The sequence below is a fragment of the Armigeres subalbatus genome, chromosome 1, assembly GCF_024139115.2.
Source record: "Armigeres subalbatus isolate Guangzhou_Male chromosome 1, GZ_Asu_2, whole genome shotgun sequence".
Classification (NCBI taxonomy): Eukaryota; Metazoa; Arthropoda; class Insecta; order Diptera; family Culicidae; genus Armigeres; species Armigeres subalbatus.
In genome coordinates this window covers 234,523,905-234,536,813 of record NC_085139.1, presented here as the reverse complement: position 1 = coordinate 234,536,813, position 12,909 = coordinate 234,523,905, and positions in this window count along the sequence as shown.

Genomic DNA, 12,909 nt, shown 5'->3' with positions numbered 1-12,909 from the left:
GGTTCATAGTTGATGGTTGTGGTCAAATGAAGTTGGGCCTCGATGGTAAAGATACTATATGTAATGTAAAAATAATGGAGGTTCAACATTTGAGATGGTAGATATGTTCTGCAACTCCTATGCAAAACGAGGTAGACTTTATCCACGATTGCATGACCGATGTATAGCTTGATTTTCAGAATTAGAACATCAACGGTGAATATTATTGTTTTTTTACCCTTCTTACACCCTAAGAAGGGTATAAAGATCGCTTGAAAAACCGACTTTTTATCCGAGGCTCGGAGACCCAAGTCGTTTATACCAATCAACTCAGCTCGACGAACTGAGCACATGTATGTATGTGTGTGTGTGTGTGCGTGTGTGCGTGTGTGCGTATGTGTGTGCGTTACAAAAATCTCACATGAAGATCTCAGCCGTCCGTGGACCGATTTGCACGATTTTAACACTAAACGAAAGCTATGACTTTGTCATTGTACGAGTTCAATTTTTTGCAATCGGACATTTGGTTCCAGAGATATGTGAGAAATACGAAGATGAAGTGCATTTTCAGAAAACTAACAAAATAATGTCACATAAATATCTCAGCCGTCTGTAAACCAATTTGCATGATTTTATCTTTAAACGAAAGCTATGACTTTGCCATTGAACCCACTGTATTTTGTTAAGAATTAGACATTGGGTTCCGGAGATATCTCTGAAATACGAACATAAAGCATTAGACGGATCAACTTCACACATTGGTAAAATATGTCCCAACAAGATCTCAGTCGTCCTTGGACCGATTTGTGCGATTTTATCTTTAAACGAAAGCTATGTTTTTGTTATTGGACTCATTAATTTTTTTCTGCAATTGGAAATTCGGTTTCAGAGATATCTGTGAAATACGAGTATGAGACATATTTTCAGACTACTAATGAAGAATTGTCACACCAATATCTCAGCCGTCTATGACCCGATTTGAACTCTTTTGGGCTTAAACAGAAGCTGTAATATTGCCATTTAAGGCGGCAAATCAAATCGGCAGTCTTTTTATATTTTTACCCTTCTTACACCCTAAGAAGGGTATAAAGATCGCTTGAAAAACCGACTTTTTATCCGAGGCTCGGAGACCCAAGTCGTATATACCAATCAACTCAGCTCGACGAACTGAGCACATGTATGTATGTGTGTGTGTGTGTGTGTGTGTGTGCGTGTGTGCGTATGTGTGTGCGTTACAAAAATCTCACATCAAGATCTCAGCCGTCCGTGGACCGATTTGCACGATTTTAACACTAAACGAAAGCTATGACTTTGTCATTGTACGAGTTCAATTTTTTTTGCAATCGGACATTTGGTTCCAGAGATATGTGAGAAATACGAACATGAAGTGCATTTTCAGAAAACTAACAAAATAATGTCACATGAATATCTCAGCCGTCTGTAAACCAATTTGCATGATTTTATCTTTAAACGAAAGCTATGACTTTGCCATTGAACCCATTGTATTTTGTTTTTGCAATTAGACATTGGGTTCCGGAGAATCATGCTTCGTTCCAGTTACGTGTTGCTAATAATTATTTATATATCAAGCTTACACATTGTATTTCAGTTCCTGACAGTTTTCTAACAAACTGTTAATAGACTTGTTTTTGGCGAGTAGTTCTAAGTGATGCCATTTGATTCCGTACAGCCTTTAACTAGGCTTTCAAAAACTTATTTTCATCTTTATTACGGAGACTTTCAGCCACAAGAAAAAATAGAAAACTATGCGGTAAAAAATAAAAGACTGGAAAATTACACTTTCTGGTACTGGATCTTTTCAACAAGTTCGCCTATCTTCATCAATTGTAGCATATGTCAATGTCTACTCATGAACCATATCAAAAGTGGCATAATCTAAGAAATTGCATACAATAAAAAAAATATCTTGAAATTTACGCTCTTTTATTCCCTTTATGTCATTACTTTCGTGTAATTTCAACACTTTTTCTATCTGTGTGACTAGCTCACCTCTGTGGATTTTGTTATTTTAACCATGGAAACGACCAAAAAATATCAATCTAAGTAATCAAAATAAACATCAAAACAAGTTATCGATTCGATCTCAAGCTTTGCTCAAACTTTGAGGTGTGTAAAGGTTGCTGATGCCACATCCGTTGATCGCAAGTCCTGCGCTAAAAAACAACTTGATTGACCCAGAATATATCAAAATTACCTGCCAATGTATGTTGGTTGACCTTCTAGGAGATGTAATTGTAATAAATTATTAGATATCACATCGAAACTTTGAGAGAAGGAAAAAGCTTTTTCAACAGCTGTAGATCTCAAGTCCCGAATTCAAGGATATTTTGGATGACCCAAAATATCCCCGAACTATCTCGCGGTGTTTTTTAGCTTCCATTAGATGTGATGAATACGGTTGAATACATTTCGGAACTGAGTGACGAGTGACGAAAATGACTACTATGACAGTTTAGGTGGGCTAGGAGGTTCAAAGATAATTGAGAAGAGTTTATTGTATATTAGGGTAACTCTACGTTTAACATCCGAATCTGCACTATTTGAGGGCCGTTGTTGCCTAGGCCATACGACCCCAACTTAAGAACGATCCGCGAATTCATAATGATGCCGAATATTTTCACATAATCATCTGATGTAGACTAGAGAAGAATGACCTGGGTTTGACGCCCGGCAAACGTATCTTCATGATTCTAGATCTGACGACCTATATTTGAGAACGTATTGCATGGCCATCGGTGCATTGAAATGCAGATAGATTAAATCCCATTTCTTGACTAATATCTAAGGTTCAGTTGAGAAGAGTTGTGATAGATGCCAAAAACCATTTTGGAAGCCGTAACTGCAGAGACCTTACGCGCCAAGCTCCAGATCGTCTCGCGAATTCTAAAAAAAATCACTATGGGCCATATCAAATATGTCAACAACTGAAATCCTTGGATTGGAGAGTCCATTTCCTGACAACTTTTCTTGTCCCGGAACTCGGGATAAAAAATACAGCTTGTAACGAGAAATCACGCGATCCCTGGATTGTTTTGTAATATTATGTCAAAATGAATTTAAAAGAAAATTATCCAATGGCGATAATTCGATAATGCGATAATGCGATCCAATAAGCAGGTTGAAGCCGCACGAAGTTATTTCCAGTGCTTACTTAGCCCTAATGCCCCTAATGATGGTTTAAAACTAAAAAAAATACTAAGTTAATGAAACGTTCACAAGGGCTTACTGTTTAGCAAAAAAACAATGATGGAAACGTCGGTGCACGCGCAGAGTCTGCCAATGAATAGTAATCGAACAACGCTGAGATTCTAGTAAACAATCTCTTAAGTACACATATGGCGCCATATGTACTGTAGTTGGATCGATGAAAAAGCATTCTCAATATTGTGTAGTTTCGTAGCGTTCTTGGACGGATGTTAAAGTTTATTTGCTCCACGATAGAAATGCAGTCAAGCCCAAGTCAATGCAGAGCCCGACTGGAGTGGCGGAGCTCTCAAATGTAGTTTGCGTAGTAATTAGTATCGTACAGATTGCACATATTGAATTCGGTCTGATCCATGAAGATAGTTTGGATTCCACATCCCGGATCAGTGTTCTAAAATAGAACGTACGTATCGAGGTGTAGTAGAAGGACAATAAATGTCAGTAAAGCCATGCGGAAAAAAAATCCAACGGTCTTGAAGGCTTTTTCCACTATTATGGTCGTGAAAAGGGAATTGTTGAACATTTTGAACATGAGCATGAGCATTATAACTTCGTCGGTGTTATAACCGCACAACCGGTAGTTGCTACTCCGTAATTGACTAGAACTTGCAAAATTATATAGAGAACACAATAAATGGGGCTTGGGACTAGCTACCCATTCTCAATGTACACGTTTCGAGAACTCAGATATTTAAAGTCAATGCGATCTATGGGATTGGAAATAGCACTAATTCGCTGTCGCGAGAAAAAAGTTAAACCATGCACGCCTGGTGGGATATGATGATTGAGAAGAATCACGTTTTAGACGACCGATCGGACGCGCAGCACTCTATACTTACTTGCCCAATAGCTACTGCAAACTGTGGAAGATCGCACTGTTCTCGATCGGAGCAAAGCGCAATACAAGCGCTTGATCCACCGAATATCAAACAGATATTCTTTCTTCTGCTCGCGGCGAATAACATACGCACTGTACTTACTTGGCCCGGTGGTTACTGAAAACTATTCAAGGGAATTATTTAACATTTTGCAGGATTTGCCAGCATTCGGTTGATAATAATGCATCTATTTGAGAATCATAGAAGGATAAAGGATCTTAAGATCGTCCGCGTCAATAAATCATGAATACTGTAGAGCATAGTTCACATCATTGAAGTACAGTAAAATAAATCAAGGGTCCTAGGTGGCTTCTTTGTGGTATTTCTGATGAGGTTGGAAAATCGTCTGATGAGCATTCGCCGATGGAAGAAGAGTTCCAAATAGGCCGAAGTTTCGTGTTCGCGATAGAGTGATTTAGCTTGTCGTATGCAGCAAATTAGTCAGTATATATAACATACGGTTTAAACCTGTGTTGATCGTCACTTAAGTATGGCTTGCAATGAGATTACATGGGCTTCATGATTACAGGTTCGAACAGTTTCGAAAGTGTACTCAGGGACGCAATTCTCCGATAATTATCTGCGTCTTGCTTATTTCCTTTTTTGTGAACAGGAAACATGCAAGCAGTCTACCAGTCCAGCATGAAGCTAAACAGACGATTGATATTGAGAGGCTAAGCAGAACCAATAGTTGTGACAGTAAACTTGCTTCTTTGGGAATGCTGAATGAATGCCGTCAGGGGCAGGGTTCAATGACGACTTAAGCTAAGTCGCGGTAGTGCATGTACTTGGACTTGATTCATTTTTGATTTCGTGATGTATATCACTTAACACGCCGAATACCGAGATCAAATTTGAAGGAAACTTAAAATTCAAATAGCTATAACTCAGCAGCCCGTTGATCGATTTTCAAAATTATTTTATTGATATTTTACTTATCTCATGTAGTTTCATAATACTGGTGCTATGCGTTTCTAGGTGTGCTCGGTTTTCCCCCTAGAAAGTCGTGAGTCAGGACGCTGACAATTACTCAATTTAGCATAGTTCACTACCATTCGATAAGGAAATGCCAAATAAACTTTTTGAACATCCCCAGGGTACCTTCGGGAGTGTTTACTATGTTGGAAAGCAAAACAAAACAGTGTTCAAAATGAGTATATTTCTGCTATTTCTCAAACGGCATTTTTTCATAAATGTGTTCAAAAATTTTTCTTGAAGATAGCGTAGTACAAAGAAAATTCAGATTCTCCAAATCGTTCTGCAGTTCAGATCAATTGATTTACCAGGTCAACTACGTTCTGTAACACATCGACGCCAACCCATCAAGCCAACACATGTCCCTTAAGCCTATGGGTCTAACTTGCAATTCAATCATGCCTAAATCATGGGTTCTAAGTTCTCCAAACTGTTCCGGAGTTTAGATCAATTGGTCTACCAGGTCAACTACGCCATGTACCACAACGACGTCGACCTATCAAACGGGACATGGAGGAGGTGAATGAACCACGAGTTTTATTAGCTATATCCATCGTTCACACCGCGAAAATCGGAATACTGCGGTGAGCCGGACACGTGGGCCGAATGGCGGACAATAACTCGGTGAAATTGGTTCTCGACAACGATCCGACAGGTACAAGAAGGCGAGGTGAGCAGCGAGCAAGACAAATCGATCTGGTGGAAGACGATTTGTGGATTTTCCGCAGACTGCGTGGCTAGCGACGTGCAGCCCTGGACCGAGTTGAATGAAGAAGTCCACCCGGAGCCGACGTCCTCTTCCATTTTCTTTCGTCCATTTTACATTTACGTATAGGAGCTTACGGTCAGCCAGTCAGAGTTTAGGATAATCTTTATTCGTTTAGTCTACTGTTTAAAAGGCACGAAAGCCTCTTAGATTGATCTGCGATCAACACCAATCATGTCGATGTCAAAGGCCTAACCATGGAGGAAGGCCTCGTGTATGATGACTCCGTTTCTGTGTAAACCATATCCTCAATTGGCAACTTCGAGAGCTATGTCGAATAGCCGTTCTCCCGGTTCCAATCCGTCTATCGTCAAGAAAAAATCGGATGTCTCACCGGATATTCTGATACTTAATTTGAACCCATCCAGTGTCGCACGAATCAACCTAATCGGCATTGTCTGTATGCCATATTTTAGCAATATTATTAACACGGTTCGTTCCGTTATACTGAGTCGTACGTTGTTTTAAAGTCTACAGAATGATGAGTTCGTTAATCTATTTCTGAAATTCATCAAGGATTTATCACAGAGTAAACATCTGGTCTGCTGTTGATCGTCCACCTCGGAAACCAATTTAAAGGCATTTCGCATTCCTCTCATATAATTTTTTGTTTGATTGCTCTGCCTGTCACCCCCAACTTTTAAAAGTTTGTCCGAGTTTTCGTCCTTCTCAGCGGCCTGATCGTTCTTTAGCAGCCTTTTTCACATTGTCTTGTCTGTTGTTTTCTCAATTGTCCATTCAAAGTGGTCTTTCCATTTAGCGGCCACTCCTGCACGGTAGATCAACCAAAACAACCAGTACTCTTTTCCTACGCATGTTGTTGATCGTTTTGTAAACATCCACGCGTCGTTCCCTCTGCCACCGAGAGCAGTTTATCATCATACCCCCGTTTCTCATGCCCCGCCCTGTGGTGTTTTTTTCTTTTCTGCCCTTAGATCTTTTTACCGATCTTTGTTTTGGTGTGTAGCCACTACGAGCACGCAGTTCCTGGTGTGAATTTTGTTCAATCCTGCTTTCTCAATAATATTTTAAGGGTTTAACTGTTCATTTTTCGGTACGCCACCTTTCAACAGCAATATCTAGCCAAGTAATGCCGTCTTAAGACTAACTGACGTGGATACGCAACTGATTGTTCCAAGATTTCAAGCAAGGCCAGGATTCAATTCAACTGGCGAATAATCATACATAAGAATGATTAGGAATTTATGCAAAGCCTATCATATTTTAAAACCAGGATTGTTTATACGGATTTCAGACTATGCAGAATTTAATTATGCACAAAAAATGGTTTGAATTATTTTAAGGCAACTTAGTGATAAACGTTAGGAATGTCATTTCGCAGAATAAGCCTCCCAATCCAATAATCTCAGGTGACGCACAATAACATTACTCATATCATTTCACCATCACTACCCGTTTGTTATCAATCTCAGTGATAACTTCGTGGAAAAACGCTTTATCCACGAATGTCACAGAAACTATCGCATACTTATAAACATGACTCATTGTTCCTTCCCGCTAGATACTATGAATCGCGAGCAACCAAACATTCCACCCAATTTCCAAAACGATGAATCCGCTCTCCATCACCCCTGCCCGACTGGCCCAGATCAGGCGTAACTTCCTCTACCGTTCTACGACCGGGGAGGTCCGAAAACATCGGCGATTACCAACGAGACATCCACGCCTCATGCCCCAGGTGCACAAAACTTCAACTTTCAGTGTGCCGTTCACGGTTTCCGGTTCAACTACACCCGCGTCTCGATGAACGGATTTCTGAGTTTTCGGATCCACCGGAGCCTACCCTACCCTGTCCTTCCCGATCGAGACTGGCCCGACGGAACGATCCGTCCTTCATCGGAATCTTCAGCAGGTGCCGTATTGGGCGGATCTACGATACGGATGTGGACCAGCGGCGCCCGGTGTACTTCCGGATGGAGCGCGATCTGAAACGAGAACCGATCGGCAGGTGGAGATGCGAGCGCGTGATGTGGGATATTCGGGAGGTGTGGTCGGTCGGATACGTTCGTTCCGAAGCATATGGTCATTACGACGTGGAAGAATATGAGCTTTGCCGGTGGTATCGATAACTCGCTGTTTAAGGTAAGGCTCTATTTTGGGTGGAACAGATTTTTTAATTAACGGTTGTGTTTTCTTGGGTAGACAAATACTTCCAGAGTCCTGGCACGGATGAAGTTTACACCTACGCCATCTTTAACTACGGTTATCAATTGGTCATCGCATGGAAGCAGGTGGTGATACAACTGGTGGAGAAGGAGGTGTTCCAGCTTGTGAGTTCTTTAATCCACGTTTGACCGTTCATGTGATTCTAAGCTCCCTTTTATTCCAATAGATCGGATTCAACGCAGGAAACGGAACACAAGCATACGAATACAAGCCCTACAGTCGGCTTCGGTCCTTCGAGATTTAACGGTCGTGGTTGGGCAAAGGCTTCCCTGGACGACATATCTTCCGTATTGACGAGCGGATCATGCTGGGGACTTCAATAAGGATATCGACGCGGCCCATCTCTCTAGTGTTTGACCGGAGTCTGGTAACATGCTGGGCGGAACGGTTGTCAACATCACCGCCTGCCTGTCAACAGCACCCATGTCGCCTGTCGGTTCGATACGGAAGAGGTCATCGGAACGGTAGTCGATCGAACCGCGCCATTTGTGTACAGCCCTTCCTCAAAGCGCAAGGCTACATCCGCTTCGAAATCTCCATCGGAACGGAGCGATTCAAGTGGCGAGGACGATACTTTGTGGAAACACCTGCCACCGCAACGGATCGAATTTTCTTTGAATCTGATGACGTACATCGGAGGAATCCTTCGGAGATTCGCATCACCTGGAATCGGTACAATTTGACGACCAACTTGAATGCAAACGTTCAGATATCGCTGTGGGGCTACCGGGAAGCAACAATTCGGTTCGTTAACGACGATAATTCGACTATTTGAAAAACGTATAAACATTCGATTTTTTCCGTCGGAGTTAGAATACATCGATATGATTGAACCTCAGATGACCAATACAGGAGTTTATACGATCTCCCCGCGAATTTCCGACTGCGCGATAACCCACGCACTGTGGACATGCAATTCGGCTTCATCCAGATCAATCTGACCAATCCTCAACAGTTCAACGGCCGAGTGTTTCTCCGTAATTATTCTCCACAATGCTTACTGGTGTAGTCTTGTCTAATCCATTATCCTATTTCCGCAGAATTCTTTGGTCCAAACCAATCCCTGGGTTGGTATTTCGGTCCTCAATGGAACGAATCCATGGTCGCAACTGGCCACGAGCCCTTTGCGATAACTGCTCTGACAGATCGTTTCCTCGGAACTTTGCCCACGAGCTTCCACTTTGTCCTTGCACTATGGAGCATGCCACCTACGATAAGGGGCGGTTCCTTCCCGATCCGGATTGCGATCGTGACACAAATCCTACCTGTTTACACCACCGAGGGGCGATCCATTGCGTAAGATCCGGTCAACCGTCTGCGCAAGGATCGGAACAGCAGTGTTTTACGACCGAAACGGATATCTGATGCTTTCGTACGATCAGATGTGGGATCCAGACCTCGTCGCAATCACAACATCGGTCAGATGCCTTGGAACGAAGCCAACAAGGTTCCAACTCTGTCCACCTGGTTCCACGACGTCCGTCCATACTATTCCTTTGCATGTGGCAAGATGAGAGGCGTGGGTTGCGAAACGTTCCGTTTCGAGCGGCGACCTTCTCAGGATTGCATCGCGTATCAGTCCCCGGGAGTGGCCGCCATCTTCGGCGATCCACACATCGTCCATTCGATGGACTGCAGTACGTTCAACGGAATGTGAATTCGCTGCTGCGAGGCAACAATGGGCGTGAGCGGATCGACGTTCAGGGACGCTTCGAGCAGGTGGCTCAACATCCACGGACAGGTAATGGCAGCGCAACTCCGGTCGCTGCCCGTGGTAATACTTCAAGGTTATCGAGGTTCGGCTACGCCCACGTGATGCCCAGTGGCGCTACCGATTGGACGTTTTGCTGATGAGCGCCGAATTTACTTCGATCGTCAAAGCTTGAAGTTCCAGCACTTCCACGGAGTTACGTCTCGCCGACACATTCTGAATCAGTCTGAGGTGGTGATCATGTTCTCGTCCGGAGTTGGTGTAAGTCGTCGAGACAATGGATTCATGACGCAAGAGTTTATACGCCTTGAGTTTCATAGTAAGTTGAGGCGACAAACCGTATATGAAATGACTAACGACGATTCGGAATTTCAGAACAAAACGAGAGGCCTATTTGGGAACTGGAGTTGGGATATGGCGGATGACTTGGTACGGCCGGATAATTGAGTCATATCATCAGCCAATCTAAACGATTTCAGAGATATTCACAACAACTTCGGATTGCATTAAAGAAAGGCTGCCCTATTGGTGGACATTCAAAAGTTAATTTTGTCAATTCTGTTTTGCAGGGATGTTATCGGATCGAGAAGTAGAGAACGTGGGAAGGCACTGTTTACGAGGGAATTCGGTAGAACGTCCAGTTATTATGCAAACTCATCGTTCGTGCCAGAGTTCCGTAGAGAACCGTCAGTGTTCTTACCTCAAACAGAACACACGATATAGAGCGAGCGAGTGAGTTATGCGGAGAGTTATCAATGTCGGTACGATTTTGGAATGACTCTTAATCGAGAGATGGCGCACTTTACCAAAATTACCATGCTGCGCGATCAATATACAGTCCACGAATAACGAGTAAGTAAAAGACAATATTGTACGAAATTCTGTTATAACATCGTTCTATGCCTTCAGACGAATAATATCTTGTGGCATCCTGGAAACACCCGTTTCGGACGAAAATCAACTTATGATTCACTCCTGGTGCCGAGTATCCTTCAGATGCAACGAAGATTCGTTCTCATTGGAATACTCGTCGCGTTTGCCGAGAGGATGGACAGTGGGACGTTCCAGAGTACGGATACACTGAATTCTACGTAAGTATCGTTGCCCGTCGCTTAAAATCCTGTCAAGGCCCGCGCGTCTACTAACGTTAGATTTCTTCGCACATCTGGGCGCTGTGTTCTACACCGCCGAACCTGGATTACCATCGGCATTGTTCTCGCTGTGATGTTCTCTGATTATTGTATCGTTTGCGGAGTTTACTGCTTCCGCAAGCGCAATTGAAGGAGGATCCGGATTGGCGCATCAATCCCATCTCGTCGGCTTCTCGGACCACACTTCAACGCCAGCGATGGAAGTGATACGACGATAACACGATCAAGAAGGTGCGTCGATACGCGCCCCTACAGACACGAACCTCTAGCTGGCAAACCGGAAATTCAGTTCGAACCCAGAAGATGGACCTGGATGAAGAAGACAACATCCTCGGAAGGAGGTGAATATAGAGATAAAGTTGTTAATGATTTCCAATATAAGAACATGGCTGATCAAAACCTGGGTCGCCGTCGAATGATGAACGATGCGGAAGACGATGCACCAAACGGACAATTGATGTTCAACGCGAAGCCTATCCACCGCCGCCGAATGATTCTCCAACAACCCTACGGAGCTACAGCCCAACGTTTAGCGGTATCGATCGCAACAGCAGTTTCGCCACCGAAGACAATTCGCCTGTCAATCAGAGAGACCAGGACCCTTCCCTAATGGAAGCTTCAACAGCAACCTTCCACGTCGAACGTTCTTCGTAGTGGGTTACACCGGCAGCCGACCAAACCGGTCAACCACTTAACCAAAATGTCGGAGTTCCTCCGAATGGACAGCCGATCCACGGAAGTTTAATTCCTAAATCCCATCTAACCTCAACCATCCGATAGAATTCAGGTATTCTACACGACATCACAATTTTGTCATGTTTATTTTCATCGAACTCTAGCCATACTTTTGAGACTCTCCATTGGCGCGCAACGTAGAAGCACAAAATAGATAACAGTCAGACGACAATGTTTTTTTTCTCTGCGATAAGTCCAAGTGTGTGTATTTAGTGATAAGCAACAATCAAAAGTGGTGAAATCAATAAAGATATCAGTTTCAATGTAACTCCACGGTACCAATTTATTTCCACCTGTCGCTTTTTTTCTGCAACACACAGCGTCGACAATGCCCAATGGTCGTCGTCCCCCACTTCCTAACTGTGCAAATGTTAGCGTTTCGCAAACACCAACCGAATAAACTTTCTCAAACCCTCATCCCCAACAGGTGCACGGAGTACAGCGCCCGGACCGCCGGACTCAGGTGACCCTTATCTTGGTGTTCTCATTCCTTGGCACTATCGGGCTGCTTATCTGTCGCGGTTTGCTGCAAAGCAAGATGTCACAGGAGAATGACTTGAAGTGAGCGTCGCCCGTCCGTAAATAAGGGCGCGGGTGTTTCTGCTGTGCCACTTGTGATGGATGGATCCAATGTGATAAAATGCCGATGTAGATTTAGTTTGTGCGGGTGATAAATGAAACGAATGAATATGAAACATTAAAGTATTTATATTGATCTAAAAGATCATTAGACATAGTGTGAGTGTTTGAAAATATACAACCAAGTTGTACCGAAAGGTAATCATTTTACTCAAGAATAAACTTTTAATAGAAAGCTCGGAGATCCAAAGTGTTATAACCGTTAACCAACTCACTTAGGTTGATGAAGTGTGCAAATGTCCATCTGCCCGTGTGTATGTGTGTACACAAGACGTAAAATAAAAAACATTATCAAACTTTTCAACAAGTTGCACTGGACTGAAGGAAAAGCCTATGTAACTGTTGATCATTATAAAGTTAGATAACGACAGGCTATTGTAGTATGTATATGAGCTAGCATCGACCCCGATAGAAAAGGCGGTGGTCAGATGAATAAAAGACCCGATAGAAAAGGTGGTCGTCAATAGACTGTGGAACCACGATGAAAAAGACGGTGGTTCATAGTTGATGGTTGTGTCAAATGAAGTTGGGCCTCGATGGTAAAGATACTATATAATAAAAAAATAATGGAGGTTCAACATTTGAGATGGTAGATATGTTCTGCAACTCCTATCAAAACAGGTAGACTTTATCCATGATTGCATCGATGTATAGCTTGATTTT